The sequence below is a fragment of the Amblyomma mixtum genome, chromosome 3, assembly GCF_055824585.1.
Source record: "Amblyomma mixtum isolate Tamu chromosome 3, ASM5582458v1, whole genome shotgun sequence".
NCBI classification, from domain to species: Eukaryota; Metazoa; Arthropoda; class Arachnida; order Ixodida; family Ixodidae; genus Amblyomma; species Amblyomma mixtum.
In genome coordinates, this window is record NC_143014.1 from 371,248,391 (window position 1) to 371,265,142 (window position 16,752).

General features: G+C 45.0%; 1 long non-coding RNA gene across 1 annotated transcript in view; it reads left to right on the plus strand.

The window, feature by feature from the left end:
• LOC149356766 (uncharacterized) overlaps positions 1-15,495 on the plus strand; it is a 198,019-nt gene extending 182,524 nt beyond the window's left edge. Inside the window, exon 4 of the long non-coding RNA XR_016291682.1 lies at positions 15,284-15,495. This is a non-coding gene — a long non-coding RNA (uncharacterized LOC149356766). The remainder of the gene's footprint in view (positions 1-15,283) is intronic.
• Positions 15,496-16,752: the final 1,257 nt, after the last annotated feature.

Genomic DNA, 16,752 nt, shown 5'->3' on the forward strand with positions numbered 1-16,752 from the left:
ACCTAAAGGAGTGCCCTGAACACAGTTTGGGATAGTATTTCGTTGTTCATGTTCAGCTCCTTTTCCCAGAGAGAAATAAATCTCTTAGAACGAATAGCGATCACACACCTCCTAATGGGCTACGGTAGTTCTCCAACACAGTGAAGGCACTCCTCCGCAGGAGTAAAATTACCACTTTGAAGCAGCATCCTACCACTCTCTCAGAGAGAGTTGAAGGCCTTTATTTGTTACAGTGGCCATACTCCTTCAAGGAGTATCCACCCCGATTTTATTTCATTTTCCAAAGGAGTTACATTTCTGTTCAAAGTATCTTACCATTTTTCTCATTTAGCATATTCTTCAGAGCAAATTAGTCGCACCTTTTGCAGGAATCACCTCGTCTATGTTTGCAAAAAATTGCTAGAAAATTGTGCGCTGTACTTTCACCATGTTGTGTTCACTGCTGAGTGACTAATTGTGTTATACTGAACAATATGGGTCATGATCCTTGAGCACAATAATTTTTGCTCATACAACTTCTTTATGGTCACAATAGAGTTTTCAAATTAGTATGCTGTTGAGTGTGTGTTGGGAATAAAAATGCTTCAATAAATAGTGCCGCAAATGTGCACAACAGATTTCTTATTTCTCATTCATTGCTGCGTTTGCTGTGGCTGCCCGAAACACACGCGGGAGGCGCTCCTGGGGCCAAGGGCCATCAGTGCTTCGAGCAGGAGACAAGTCCGCTTTGCTTTTGGGGTGTACCTGACATTAAGTGTCCAGAACACGGGCAAAAGCAACGCGAACCGGTCTACCAAATCCACCGCACTGATGCTGTAAGCGCTCAAAAGAAAACAAGATGCTGGTTGATCCCACAGCTTGCTCAGGTGAGTGAAGAAGATATGGGTACGCGTATATTTCTCCAGCTGGCTGGAAATATGAATGGCTTGGTTTGGTTTTATACGGTTTAACGTTCGCAGTGAAGGGCTCTGGAAATTTCGACCACCTGGGGTTCTTTAGCGTGCACTGACATCGCACAGTACACGGGCCTCAAGCAAATATGAATTTAAATAATTCCAGTAATGGTTAAAACTATACCCCGCATTTAACCCCATAAAAATGAATCCAACTAGAATGTACGGTAAGCGCTCAAAAGAAAACAAGATGCTGGTTGATCCCACAGCTTGCTCAGGTTAGTGAAGAAGATATCGGTACGCATGTATTTCTCCAGCTGCCTGGAAATATGAATGGCTTGGTTTGGTTTTATACGGTTTAACGTTCGTAGTGAAGGGCTCCGGAAATTTCGACCACCTGGGGTTCTTTAGCGTGCACTGACATCGCACAGTAGACGGGCCTCAAGCAAATATGAATTTAAATAATTCCAGTAATGGTTAAAACTATACCCGGCATTTAACCCCATAAAAATGAATCCAACTAGAATGTACTGGTCGTGTATTCCATGTCGTCGTTTATGTGTATCTAAGACAGCACCGTATTATGACAGAGTGTAGAAACATATCATTTCAAATCTTTATTCAGAGCTAGCATTTTATAAATCGCAACAAAATTCATTTATTGACCTTCACTGTACCAACTTGTCATTTTCTTAACAATAAAAATTTGTGCTAGTCCTTTCAAAATCGTGTGTAAGTAAAACCAGCGCATTATTACTACATACATATTGTGACATGAAGAAGTTGTTCTTCCTGTTTAGTTATTGCTCAAGCTTGTTTGTAATATTGTGCTCAACGGTTCCTTGTCACATTAAATTGTGAAATTTAAAAAATGTAGTAATCTTGCATCTGGAAAACAGTCTAGAAATAACAGTTTTCTTGTTGAAGGGAAAAGTCTGTTACAATTTCGTTTTTTCAGGTACCACTGACTGAATTCCATGCTCAAAAAACTGAAAAATATTATGAATTTTTCATCTTCAAGACATGAACATGGAATTTGAGTCGCACGCTTTTTCGTTTTAATGATACATTAGCCGTTATTATACGTAAATAAACACGAGGCATGAGCCTATGACTGCTAAACAAATTATAGTTGAATACCTTCTCTCGCCTGTTTCACTTTTAAAACCAGAGCAACTGAAATAGCTTCAAAGATCAGTGTAGGCCAGCGGAGGCATGAAGAAAACGGCAGTATAATTGCTGTTTCTATATTCGTCGTGTTACTACTGCTGAGACAGGCTAGCCTCAGCATTTTAGGGCATTAAAACGATCAAGCAGTGATTATATCGTAGCTTTTTCATGCCTCCCCTGGCCTATACTGATCTCTGATGTCGTAGTAATCATTCTGCTGTTGAAAGTGAAACAGGCAAGAGAACAGATCTGAATGTAAATTGTTTACCGATGGTAGGCGAATACCACGCTGCAAATCCATATTAAGGAATGCCCTGCGCCTCGCTACAAAGAAGAAAAGACGCAACCAAAAATTTGGAGTTTATACTCCTTAGAGTTTATAGTACTAAAAAAAGGTTGGCCCAAAAATTGACATACAGAAAACCAAAGTAATATTCATAAGACTCGCAAGGAGAAGGCAGTTTGGAACTCCAAGGTACTGGAAACGGTAAGAGAATACGTCTACTTAGGGCAGGTAGAGACGGCTGATCCGGATCATGAGTGGGAAATAACTAGAAGTATTGGGTGAAACAAACTAGCAGGTTCTCTCAGATCATGAGTGGCATTTTACCATTATCCTTCCAGGGAAAAGCATGCAACAGCTGTATATTGACCGTACTCACCTATGGGACAGAAACGCTGAGGCTAACGAAAATGCTTCAGGTTATGTTAAGGACACCGTAGCGAACCATGGAAAGACAAATGATAGGTGTGATGTTAACAGACCAGAAGTGGGCAGAGTGGGTGATGGAACAAACGCTGGTTAATGACATCCTATAGTAGAAATCAAGTGGAAGAAATTGGCTTGCACAGGGCATGTAATGTGAAGGAAAAGATAACCGCGGGTCCTTGGAGTGGATTCCAAGAGAAGGGAAGCGTAGCAGGGGGCGGCAGAAAGGGAGATGGACGGGTGAGATTAAGGAGTGTGCAGGGATACGGTGGCAGCAGCTTGCAGAGGACAGAGTTAATTAGAGAGACCTGGGTGAAGCCTTTGCTAAGGCAGCATTAGCAACATTAAGTCATCATTAGCTAGGTCGAATAAATACGAGCGAAGACAAGTGAACTCATCCAGTGCAGCCGCCGGAGTAGCTCAGCGGTGATGGTGTTCGGCTCCTGACCTGAAAGACGCGGGTTCAATTCAGCCGCGGCGGGATCATTTTGATGGTGAAATTCTAGAGGCCCGTGTACTGTGCGACGTCAGTGCACACTAAAGAACCCTAAGTGGTCGAAATTATCCGTAGCCCTCCACTACGGCGTCCCTCATAGACTGAGTAGCTTTAGGGAGTCTGACCTCATAAAATCTTAAACATCTATTGTACTGTTGCTGCTCAGCACCAGAGGCTTAATTGGCTATTATGGTAAGAACAAATGACAGCGGTTACAGACGCCAATGTGATTCCTGATGCTCTCTGAACATCCTGCAAGTGACCCTTGACAGGCCTAGCAGTTTTTTTTTGTTCGTTTTCCACACATGCAGTGGCGTCCGAAGAATTTTTCCCCTCAGAGAGCGAAAATGGTGTTTTCATAAAGGCCATCATCATCATCATCATCATCATCATCATCATCATCATCTTTATCATATTTTGTTTTCCTCATGGCGCATGCAGGCCTACACAGTGGTGGTATGGAAATCGCTCTCTTTGCAGCGCCGGGGGCATCCAAAAAGGCTGCAAACCTTCTTTAATTAGTGACCCGCGTGCCCGGGACTGAAAGCAAATAATCCTAACTTTCCTGGTGGTTTGGTGTGATGCATTTTGACTGGGGAGCCGTGCTACCTAATCTCTAAATGAGGGGGAGTCTTTGCTCCCCTTGCAACCCCTGTTTCGGTTCCCCTGCACACAGTGGTGGATTTAAGGCCAGGCGGCGGCGACTAAGCCCCGTCCCTATTTCCACACCGAAGTATTTATACGCTGTGTTGCTTATCCCCAACTGTTCTCATTTCAGGCCCGGAATACCTCGTGTAAACAGGCGCTCAATAGCATTGGAGAGATAGTGTCTCCCTGCCTGACACCTTTCCCTATTGGAATTTTATTGCTGACTTTATGGAGGACTATGGTAGCTGTGCAATCGTTATAGATATCTTCCAATATTTTAACGTAACACTCTTCTACACCCTGATTCCGCAATGCCTGCATGACAGCTGGAGTTTCTATTGAATCAAATGCTTTCTCGTAGTCATTGAAGGTTATATATAGGGGTTGGTTATATTCTGCGCATTTCTATAACCCTTGATTGATAGCGTGAACATGGTCTATTGTCGAGTATCCTTTACGAGAGCCTGCCTAATCTTTTTCTTGATTATAGTCTAAGGTCGTCCTGACTCTATTGGCGATTACCTTAGTAAATAATTTGTAGGCAACGGACAGAAAGCTGATCGGTCTGTAATTCTTCAAGTCCTTAACATCTCCTTTCTTATGAATAAAGATACTGTTAGCGTTCTTCCAAGCTTCTGGGACGCTCAAGGTTGCAAGGAATTGCGTATACAGGATGGCTAGTTTTTCTAGTACAATCTCCCTTCCCCGTCCTTCAATAAATTTGCTGTTATCTCATCCTCACCAGCTGCTTTCCCCCTTTGCATTGCTCCTAAAGCTTTCTTTACTTCCTCCTTCGTTACTGGCGGGATGTTCCGTTGCTGTGCTCTACAGCCTCTCTAATTAACGTTCTGATTACATTCGCTACTGCATAGATTTGTGTATAACTCTCCGGCTATTTTAACCATCTTATCCATATTGTTAATGATATTGCCCTCTTTGTGTCTTATCGCATACATCTGGTTTATACCTATTCCTAGTTCTCTCTGCATTGCTTTTAGGCTACCTCCGTTCTTTAGAGCATGCTAGATTTTCTTCCGGTTACCTAACCCACCTACCTTACGTACCTGACCGCCGTTTCGCGGCCCTTTACACCGTCTTTTTATCGCATATAACTTTCTTTTGTCCCCTGTGGTGTTTTTTTGCCATCTTGTGACGCGACCACGCTGATTGCCGGTCATCGCTGCAGCAGCCCTATTACCCACCCCCTCATGTTTTCTATTTAAACGTCTTTCCACCAGAATAAAATTTCACTTGTGAGTCAGCGCTAGTGTGTGAGCCGTTTCTTCTTGTGTGTCCGTGTTTCTTCGTGCTGTTTCTTCCTTTTAAATGCATTACCAACTAGCCCGGAACCTTGCTCTTCTGCTAGTTCTATTCTGCCTGTGGAGTTAGACGTCCTCATCTTTGTCGTTTCATAATCAGATCTTTAGTGTCTTGAGATAGCTTGCCAATATCCTGTAGAACCGTCGTACCGCCTACTTCTTCGGCGCACTCCGTAACGATCGCTGTGAGATTAACGTTCATAGCGTCAATATTACGGTCGTCTTCTTCAGTTAAAGAGGAAGTTTCGTAAGTAAACGAATGATAATCTTCAAATGCATGCTTGTTGCAAAAATTGAGAGCGACGAAGCAAAATTAGGTGCAAGCAGGCAGTTTGAATTTGGCTCCTTGCAGAAGTCATCAGCAGAAGTTTTGCTTGCCCCGAGCTTCCTTTTGAGGTCAGCTTTTGGCTTTTGGCTTGAAAAACAGCGCAGAATTTCCTTCCGATGCCGACAATCAAATTTCTTTCCTTACAAGAATTAGTATGGTATCGCCTTGTCCATGGCTTCCAACTCACCATTGGCACTAATCACCGAACTGTGTTGTTAAACTTTGAATCAGTGACTTTTTGTTAAGAGCTACCGAATTATGACAACTTTTATAGCAAATTACGCCCCCTGCGGCAAAAAGTATGTGCATGAACATTTTTTTTCTAACTCCCATGTTCGGAAATTTTCAAAAGTGTTCGCTTAAACACTCGGTGTAGTGAGGTGCGCTTCCTTCCACGGCCACATGCCATGTAGATTCGAAAGTGCTGAACTTTAGGACGTATCACTCTCAACAGGTGGAGGCCTTTGCCCTGCAATGGGCGTAATAAGGCTTATGATGACTCTACCCGCTAGTGAAACCTCAGTCCATATAGACCCTCGTACAGCCAAAAGTTAGTGGCAGCAAGTTGCACGCCGCCAACCGGTCTACCAAAGTCGAAAAGGAAATGTTCGATTCTCAGCCACAGTCCATAGAAGCATGTGCACCGCTTTGCCACATACAATTCATGCAACGGCGCCTCCACACAGTATGCGCCACTGAACGAAGTAGTTCATGGTGCATGTAGGACATGATGAGCAAGAGGCGTCAATAGATCGGCTGGGGAGCAACGCTGATCGTCTGCGCCAATTTATTGAAGTCAGAAGGCTATGAGTTGCGAGCGAGGTTTTGTGACGAGGCCCGGAAACAATTCGTCACCTGACGCTTTGCTTCCCGCTTTTTAATAGCAAGCATCCATCGCTTTGCGCCGCACCGTGACGACGGGCGCCACGCTTCGTAGTTTGATGAATGAACTGCGGGCGAGACGTTGTCTGCAGACTCCATTCATTGTGCGAAAGTTACTCATCAGTCGGCGTCGCCTCTCACAGTGCGTAACCGCATCATAGTTGTCAGGGCCGGCACAGTTCTGCAGAGTATAAATTATAACGATGGACGACACATGACATAAATGTATCAAAGCATCAAAGAAACCGCTACCCAAGTACGCGGAAAATAAGATGAAGGGTCGATGGAAAAAAATTCTGTGTCGTGCGTTCACCGCAATTCCTTATGGCCTTATAATAAGATGACGAACTAGCCCGACAACTCTTGCTAGACAAGAAAGAGAGAAACATGCCATGCTCACTCCGACTTGTCAGAACGCGAGATTGGTAATTAATCATGCGGCGGGCGGTGTCGTTGATGCCGATAGCGCACAAAGAACACGGCCCACAGCCGAGACGCCTCGGTGCATTCAGCTGTGACTGCTCACACCCACCCACTAGGGAGACTGAAATACCATGCGCCGATGGACTATACCTGCGGCATGAGCATTTCACCTGGTGGCCACCTTTTCGCTTGCTACGAAGGATATAACAATTCCTTGCCCTACTGTCATCTCCGGGGCAGGTGAGGAACAAACTGAGTTAAGTAAACAAATCCCAAATTTGTACCTCAAGATGTCTGATGACAACAAGCAAATTACGTAATGTGATGAGAGCCAATCCGCCTCCCGAATAAAGAAAATAGCCATCATCCTAACTGCGCCCATTGCACAAGGACCCCGTCTGCCTTGCACCATCGTCCTAACTGCGTCCATTGCACGGCAAGGACCTGTTTCCATATCTGTCTTGCGTCGCAGCGGGGCTACCAGCCGCGGTGGCTAAAATAGGGCATGCCACCTGTTCCAAATGAGAATGTATGAAAGATGTAAAGGCACGCTTGCAAAATTCTCTTTATTATTGTTGTTACAAGTGCGCACCACTCTCCCCGTCAGCCCAAGGTGGCCCACTCACGGACCCAGCCACCAAAAATCTGTAACTCGTTGATTGGCTGGAAGGTAGTCTTGACTTCTTGGAAAAAACAGCGCTAAACGAAAGGACAACGAAAAAGAGTACAACAGGACCGGCGCTGACTATCAACTGAAGGCTTTATTAGGAACAACACGCAATATATACTCCAATGACAACCAAGAACGCATGGCAACACCAAAAGCTACAATGATACATCAATCACCTGGATCCAGATACTTCAGTTCACAGTCATGAACTGTTACAGAGGGGATGCTCACGCACGAGTCACTGTTTTTTTTTTAATATGAAAGGCTTCACTGATTTCCCGTGTTAGTTTATCTTTGTGTTTGTACAGAATCTTAGTTTCGTTAAAAATGGGGGTACATGATTTTTCAGAAGAACCAGGTTGGTTATTCTGGGAACAGTTCCTGTAATGCAAGGCCAAGTTTGACGACGGAGCCCCCCTTAATGAAGTGTTGTGGTCTCTTAAGCGGGTGTTCAAGCACCTTCCTGTTTGGCCTATATAGGTCTTCCCGCACGTGAACGGCACTTGATACACAACCCCTTCAGCACAAGGGACAAACCGCCGGTCATGCTTAATCTGGCAACCTTTTTTTGTTTTTATTCGTTTCTTTTCCTCTTCCCTGGCCCTTCTATCTACAATGGCGCACAATTTGCCGAGCTTGTTTGGTGCCGAAAAAAGAACGTCAATGCCATATCTGCTGCCTACTTGCTTCAAACGGTGTGACATTTGGTGAATGTACGGTAGAACAACGAATTTCTTTTTTTCCTTTTTTGAAGGTTCCTGTGGTTCATGCCTTTTGACCCTTTTAATTATCTTACTGCAAGCAAGTAATAAAACATCATCTGGAAAGCCCGCACTTCTTAGCCTCTGAACCTGCTGATTAAAACTTGTACTGATGGCATGCACGCATGACTTGGTTATGGCAGCACCTAAGCAAGAAACTGCTATGCCACATTTAACAAATGTGGCATAGCAGTTAAATGTTAAATGTGGCATAGCAGTTTCTTGCTTAGGTGCTGCCATAACCAAGTCATGCGTGCATGCCATCAGTACAAGTTTTAATCAGCAGGTTCAGAGGCTAAGAAGTGCGGGCTTTCCAGATGATGTTTTATTACTTGCTTGCAGTAAGATAATTAAAAGGGTCAAAAGGCATGAACCACAGGAACCTTCAAAAAAGGAAAAAAAGAAATTCGTTGTTCTACCGTACATTCACCAAATGTCACACCGTTTGAAGCAAGTAGGCAGCAGATATGGCATTGACGTTCTTTTTTCGGCACCAAACAAGCTCGGAAAATTGTGCGCCATTGTAGATATAAGGGCCAGGGAAGAGGAAAAGAAACGAAGAAAAACAAAAAAAGGTTGCCAGATTAAGCATGACCGGCGGTTTGTCCCTTGTGCTGAAGGGGTTGTGTATCAAGTGCCGTTCACGTGCGGGAAGACCTAAGGCCAAACAGGAAGGTGCTTGAACACCCGCTTAAGAGACCACAACACTTCATTAAGGGGGGCTCCGTCGTCAAACTTGGCCTTGCATTACAGGAACTGTTCCCAGAATAACCAACCTGATTCTTCTGAAAAATCATGTACCCCCATTTTTAACGAAACTAAGATTCTGTACAAACACAAAGATAAACTAACACGGGAAATCAGTGAAGCCTTTCATATTAAAAAAAAACAGTGACTCGTGCGTGAGCATCCCCTCTGTAACAGTTCATGACTGTGAACTGAAGTATCTGGATCCAGGTGATTGATGTATCATTGTAGCTTTTGGTGTTGCCATGCGTTCTTGGTTGTCATTGGAGTATATATTGCGTGTTGTTCCTAATAAAGCCTTCAGTTGATAGTCAGCGCCGGTCCTGTTGTACTCTTTTTCGTTGTCCTTTCGTTTATCGCTGTTTTTTCCAAGAAACATGTACCAACTAGCTCAACTCTCCGTTTTATTGTAGTCTTGACTTGTCACGGGCGCCGTTTTTCCGTCTTTCTTTAAAATGACCGCTGTGTAAGAGCATAATTATGTGCGGACACTCCGCCGACGGAGCGACCAGAACTTGGTGGCCGTCATGAATTGATAAAGGGGACAGAATTTGTAAACTTAAAGGAGATGGCATCCACATCAAATCCTTTAGACCGATTACGATAGCATATCTGTTATACACAGGCTGGCAATGCGGACGGTGAAATTGAAAATGCAGTCATGGGTAGAAAGTAGTAAGATATACTCAGAGAACTTCAGAGTGAGTTTAGAAGAGGTAGGCGCTTAGATGATAGTGTTTTCGTGCTTACCCGTGCTTAAAAATAGCTAAGGCGCAAAAAAAGACCTCTGTATTTAGCCTTCCTGGACTTAAGCGGTGCGTACGACCCCATGAACAGGGAACTCCTGTGGAACGTATTAAAAGATGAAGGTATGCGCCATGATGTAATTGATTTCCTACAGGAAATATACCGAGATAATAAAGTTAAAATTATATGGGAAGAGATAAAAAGCACGACCACGTTGAGGCACGCAAAGGATTAAGACAAGGTTGTCCTCTATCACCGCTGCTGTTCATGCTTTATATGTTCAAATGGAAAGAAGGGTGCAGGAAAGTAGTCTAGGTTTTAATCTGTCGTAGAGATTAGGCGAAAAGGTCGTTGAGCAAAGGCTCCCAGGATTAATGTATCCGGATGATATTGCACAGTTAGCAGATAGCCAGAAATATTTTCCAATCCCGGATAATTCTTGTGGAGACGAAACATACGCTCCGGCTTTCAGTTTTAGCGCAACTAAAACAGATGCGATGATTTTCAATCATACAATTGATCAGGGGCTTAGAATGCAAGATAATGGAAACCCAGAGTGGCCGAATGCAAACATCTCGGGAATGTGCAAAATAAGGATATATATATATATATATATATATATATATATATATATATATATATATATATATATATATATATATATATATATATATATATATATATATATATATATATACACACAGAAAAGCACGAACAGTCTGTTAGGGCAAAAGGGCGAAGAGGTGTCGGGATAATGAAACAGGGAATTATGGGGGTACGACAAATATGAAGTACTGAGAGATATTTGTAAAGGAAAAATGGTGCCGGGGCTTACTTTCGGGAATGCAGTTCTGTGCTTTAGGGCAGAAGTTCCGTAGAGATCAGAAGTAAATCAGAGAGCTCTTGGAAGAGTAGCACTAGGTGCCTACTGCAAAAGCACAAACGAGGCAGTAGAGGGGGATATGGGCCAGGCATCGTTCGAAGCACGGGAAGCTGGTATCCATCCGTATCGGACACACACACGACGAAGTGCTACTTTCAACTGCATTTTTTTTTCGAGTTTCTTTCCCTATCGCTTTTGACACATGAAAGCACGGATCTAGGGCTATTGCACGGCTTGTGCGACGTCTTGTACGCACGCCTTGTATGCATAGTATGACGTCGTGGCGTGTCATGTCTCTTCCAAAAAGTTAACAGTTTTCAGTAGCTTGTCGTCGCGCGCGCCCGGTGTGTGTGTGTGCGTGCGTGCGTCCGTGCCTGTGCCGGCAGCGCTTTCGAAAACCGCATGATAAAATGCCAACCAGCTCAGTAGTAGCTCTTCAGACTGTTTGACAGTGCGTGAACATATTTCTGTCATCCATTGAAACGAATGGTAAAATGAAGGCAGTGTCTGTTTTTGCGGCAGCCAGCAAAATAAGTCTCCCGGCAGTTGCCTCCTATTGATGGCATCTCAGGTGGCACGGAAAAGTAGCATAATGTTATAAAAATGATGCGTAACTTGCAGTAACGTTAAAAGTTGCATTGGAACGTTACATTAGACATCTTTATCATACCGGAGACATATTAGCGATTACGTATACGGGTTTACCAGACGCCTACTACGCACGCGCAGTGACATGGGTTGGGCGAGGCGGGGCCATCGCGCGTGCGCAGGAGCCGTCCCATCAACCGCTATGCGTCAACAATAATGCGTCTCCGGTATGCTAAAGACATCTGTTAATATTAAAAATTGACATGCAACATTTTAACTTTTTTTGGAAAGATTAGTTTAACATTGAAAGAAAACATTAATCTAGTGGTGACTTTTAAATGTTGCTATATTGTTAAAAAACAATAAATATGTTACATGTTGTACCATAAACAATACTTCGTTTCTAGATTAGCATAATTCATAGCTTATGGGGGTTTAACGTCCCAATGCGACTCAGGATACGAGGGACGCCGTAGTGAAGGGCTCTGGAAATTTTAGCCACCTGGGGTTCTTTAACGTGCACTTGCATCGCGCAGTACACGGGCCTCTGCGGCCAGGATCGAACCTGCGTCTTTCGGGTCAGCAGGCGAGCGCCATAACCACTGAGCCACCGTGGCAGCTAAACATTGTTTGAAAGCAGTCTTCTAAAAGTTATTGTATTGTTTGAGTAATAGCTCTAACACGTTACAAATATATTTCTAGAACTGGCTGTAAGAACTTTTGCGACTGTTCTTACAGTACAGTTGTTTTAAGCATGAAATGCTTTTAGCTCCCGTTGTCGGCAGTGTGGTGACGTCACGCCTTAGAACGAGAGCTAACATCCGGGCACTGAATTCCACTCATCCGGGCACCGAAACGAGAGCATCCGGGCACAGTACAAAATTTAACGAGACTCTCTAAGCCCTCCTACAGGACCGGCACACAAGCGCCGGTAGCTACGCACCGAACGGGTGGTGGCGTTCCTCCCTTCCTGTACGGTGCGGTTCGGGTGTCCACCGAGATGACTGAGAATTACTGCGCCATTTCCTTTCCTCAAAAAGCGTTGCGTTCAAAGGGCAAGGCATCGTGCCGAACGGGTGGTGGCGTTCCTCCCTTCCTTTACGGCGCGGTTCGGGTGTCTACCGAGATGACAGAGAATTAGTGCGCCATTTCCTTTCCTCAAAAAGCCTTGCGTTCAAAAGGCAATACATCTCGCCGAACGGGTGGTGGCGTTCCTCCTTTCCTGTACAGTGCGGTTCGGGTGTCCACCGAGATGACAGAGAATTGCTGCGCCATTTCCTTTCCTCAAAAAGCCTTGCGTTCAAAGGGCAAGGCATCGCGCCGAACGGGTGGTGGCGTTCCGTGGACTGCCTGGCAGCGCTACAACACGCTGCCGCGTTCCACTCCTAAAGGCGAAGCTTAAGCGTCATTACTTAGCAGTTAATTAGTATTTAGTAATTAATCAGTAATTAGTCACTAATTAGTAATTTGTCATTACTTCGTCATCAATTATGTGTGACGTAATCCACTGGTGACGTCACCAGTATCACAGGTAAAGTGGTACAAATAACCGAGGAATGAAAACAACGATTACAAAGATGAAAGGCAAACAGAAACCGGATACAGCTGACGAGATTCCCCAGACGCTCACAGGAAACGATTACATACTATGAACATGGACCATGTGCATAGTATGTGTGGTGTGGTGTGGTGTGTTGAATACTAGACCCATTTCAAGATTTTGACTAGTACCATCTACAACCAATGTGTTATGCCCGTAAACATTTCATGCTTACTCTACTCTCGGTTACGGGAGAGGCAGAGATTTTTCAAACGAGCAGTACATTGCAAATACATCTTTTAGATAGTATTCGCTATAGATTGCAAGCACAGCCTCATTATTTTGTTATAAAATTTTAGTTGTTGCCTGTTCGCCACTATCACTCATGGGACACCCCTCAGTAATCGGTGCATAACCTTGACTCCATGGTAACCGTTCAGAGGTGAGTGTGAATGAGTTCCATGCACGTGCTGTATATAGTGGAGGTCAAGTGCTGCCGGCGTTGTTGGTTCTTGCAAAGCGTTGTAAGTTGTGTACTGTCCCAACTGGCGGGCCAGCAACCCGGCACAATAATGCCTGTGCAGGGTTGCCCATAGCCCAATGTTTATAGTTGAGACACTTAAACGAAGAAAAAAAATAATGCCTCGCCTGCATGATTCGCGTACGACAAGCCTTAAGGGAATTACAAAATAGCGTTAATGGATCAATTACTACATAAGCGGATATGGTCATTATCTACGTTAACAAAGCTGGAAGCGCTCATACAACTACTGGCGCAGTGGCGCAGCGGTTAAGCGATGCGCCACTGTTCTGCAGGTGGCTGTCACTGGTAGAGCTTGTGAGGTTACTCTTCTCGAGCAGCCTCTCGCGACAAGTCGTTAACTCAACAGCCCCCTGCCACGGTGGGCAGTTTGCTCAGAATCCCGTGGCAGGTGTAAACCTGCCACGGCAGACATAATGTGATGACGTCACCTGGCCACGTCTGGAGATTTCGCTGGGGAGTTTTTGCTGACACCGCCGACGACGATGCCGGGTTTCCAGATGCCGCGTTTTTAGCGCTGTCACGTTAATAATTATGTCCCGAAGGACAAGGGAGTTATGATGGTCCGCCCACATGCGAGAAAAAAAAAAGAAAGAGGGGACAGCTACTGCTCCGACACTACAGCCGAGTCAGACTGCCCTAATTACCCCCGGGAGGAGAGCGGAATTAGGAAATGGGTTGATGGGAACGGGTTTTGTGAAATAAGTCAGGATTAGGGACGGCGTTGGTTTTAAAATAATCCTGATAAAATCGAGCTCCTTTTCAGGTTTTCATAGAGGGTAAGCCCTTAATTTTAGGCAAATATGCCGCCCTCGGCCTCTAAGCGCACTTCCAACACCACTTTGCCCTTGCCGTGTTTCCGACTTTCTGAGACGAGGATCCCTAACACAGGTGACGACCTGAGGTCCTTCCCCAAGACATATATCGCCACCCCGACCCTCACACCGTTACTGAAGGGCTGGAGTTTCACCGCCTTCATCGGCTCTTACTCCAAGGTACTAGAGCAGACAAGGGAAGGGTACTGAGAAGCTCGTTATGACGTACATACGAAGGAAGTCTACAGCCACGGCAACCAATAAGCAGAAAGGAATGTTTTCGAGAATCCTTTCACAGTGTGCGCCGATAACAAACGGCTACTTCGAAACCCCTGCCGTCTTGATATATCTCCGCATTTCACGCATCCCGCGACTGCTAACGGCTGCTCGGTAATGACCGCCGGGCTTTCCTGATTTTCGGCGCTTGCTAGCCACCAGAATTTGGCTACACTTACATCTTCATTTCCTGCTTCATAGCTAAAGGCAGCCACCCCAGAACAGCGATGGCCCGCCGAGCCGCACCTCCACCGCGGGGGTCCGCACTGTTCCGAATCGGGAACGAAACCGTAGCGGCTGTGTGGCGCCCTTCGCATCGAGAGGAAGTCAGGGCTTAGTCAGCTTAGCCATATTTGTGTTTTCCCCTTGTTCTTCAAGATGTCTTGCTCGCTATGCGCGCCCAACTAGCCCACCACATCGCTGTTGTCAGTTTGTACTTGTAATGCGATAGCGTTTAGGTGGTCATCACCCAAAAAAATATCCCGCTCCTCTGATTGGACGAGAGAGTCGTGACGTCATCAGCACCACCAAGAACATCTTTTCCTTACTTTATGTATTTACTCTGAAATAATGAATCACCGCTACTAGGATAGAATGAGTACCTTTCATTGCATGGTCATGTGCGAATATACTAATCAGATCCACTAATCCACACAACTCCGCATTATTTCACTATTAATCCTCATTAAGGCACTTTAATCCCTTTTCTGGGGTGGGCCTGCTTCCAAAAATTCAGGGGTGCTTTGAAATTTTGGGGTCTGGGCCAACTTACAAATGTTATTGCATTTTATTCGAGAATATTGTTAAGAACGCCCTCAAGTTTGGAACTTTTTGCCGCGTTTTGCAGCCGGATTCCCGTGCGCAGTCTGGACTCTTCCGAAGCTACTCCCGGATGAACCAACGGGCAACGCACGCTCGCAGCTCTTCTGGGGGTTAACAACGCCCGCAAAGTGAGCCCCAGCTGAACTAATCCCAATCACGGACGTTGCAAATGGACCCAACAAGGCAGCCGAAACTACACTCAGTGCCTCTTGCTAGCGGCGCACGACCTGCACCACGCCGCATGGGATCCCCTCCGTTCTTCCTATCTAAATGTATATATCTTCTATATATCTAAATTTCGTATACAAATAACTAAAAAAAAACATTCCCCTATGCTCCTTGGTTTCGGTGGCTGTTGGCTTCCTTCATATGTCTGTCATAACGAGCCCCTCATTTCCACTCCATTGTCTGTTCAGTAGCTTAACAAGGGCCTCGGTTCTGGTAGGCTTCATACCAACGGTAGCATAACAGGGTTCTCGCAGAGCTTCCGCCCTCAGCTTTCGATGACGTCCCACATCACACTGGAGTTAATAAAGGACGTAATACGGTGGACGACGGTGGCGCTGGTGAACACTCAACCGAAAACTTCAAGAACAGCCTAATAATTTGCATGCAAAAATGGCTGACACCACCATGGAAAGCCATATTGGCGGATACTCTAGCGCCAGCCTCGTGGAAGGGGCCCGAGAAGAAAGTAGGTTAAGCCCGTCCGGACAGGAACAGCTATTCAAAGGTGAGTTTATACAGCGCAAAAAGCAGGGACAAAAAAGAACTCAAGCGCTGGCTTTCACTGAACGCTTTATTGGCGTTTAGAGAGTTTATCAAGGTGCGAACATAGAGCAGGGGAACCACATGAAGGGTTGTCAAGCTAACGGTATGAAATTAGACATCCCGAAAACAAAAAACTAAACCAATTGCAACCAAAAAGAAACCTAAAAAACATGTAAGCAAGTTTTACAAGTTCGTACAGTGCCCTGCGTCCAAGAAGAGGATGCCTTTTGCTGATAGTCATAAGAAATGACTGCTTACACAATTTTCAGTCGCAACCTTTTCCATTGCAAAAGCTTCAGTTATCTCTCTTGTTCTTTGTATCTTCAATTTTCCCTATCACTAGGCATTCCTCAAAGCTAGGTTGGCACTTATGAAAAGAGCAGTGACGTGCGAAATGTCGGGACTCTCCATCCCTAACGTTCCTGCTGTGCTCGCCTAAGTGTTCATTTAGGCAACGGCCCGTTTGGCCAGAGTACGCCTTGCCGCAAGATCGCGTTATCTTCTGCACGATGTTGTCAGTGCACTGTACAAACGGGGTCGGGTGCCTAATCGAACAATGATTCTGATGAGGGATATCTTAACAGGTAATTGATTTCCTACAGCAAATATACCGAGATAATAACGTTGAAATTACATTTTAAGGGATAAGAAGCACGATAACTGTCGAGGTATGCATAAGAATACGGCAAGGTTGTCCTCTATCACCGCTGCTGTTCATGCTTT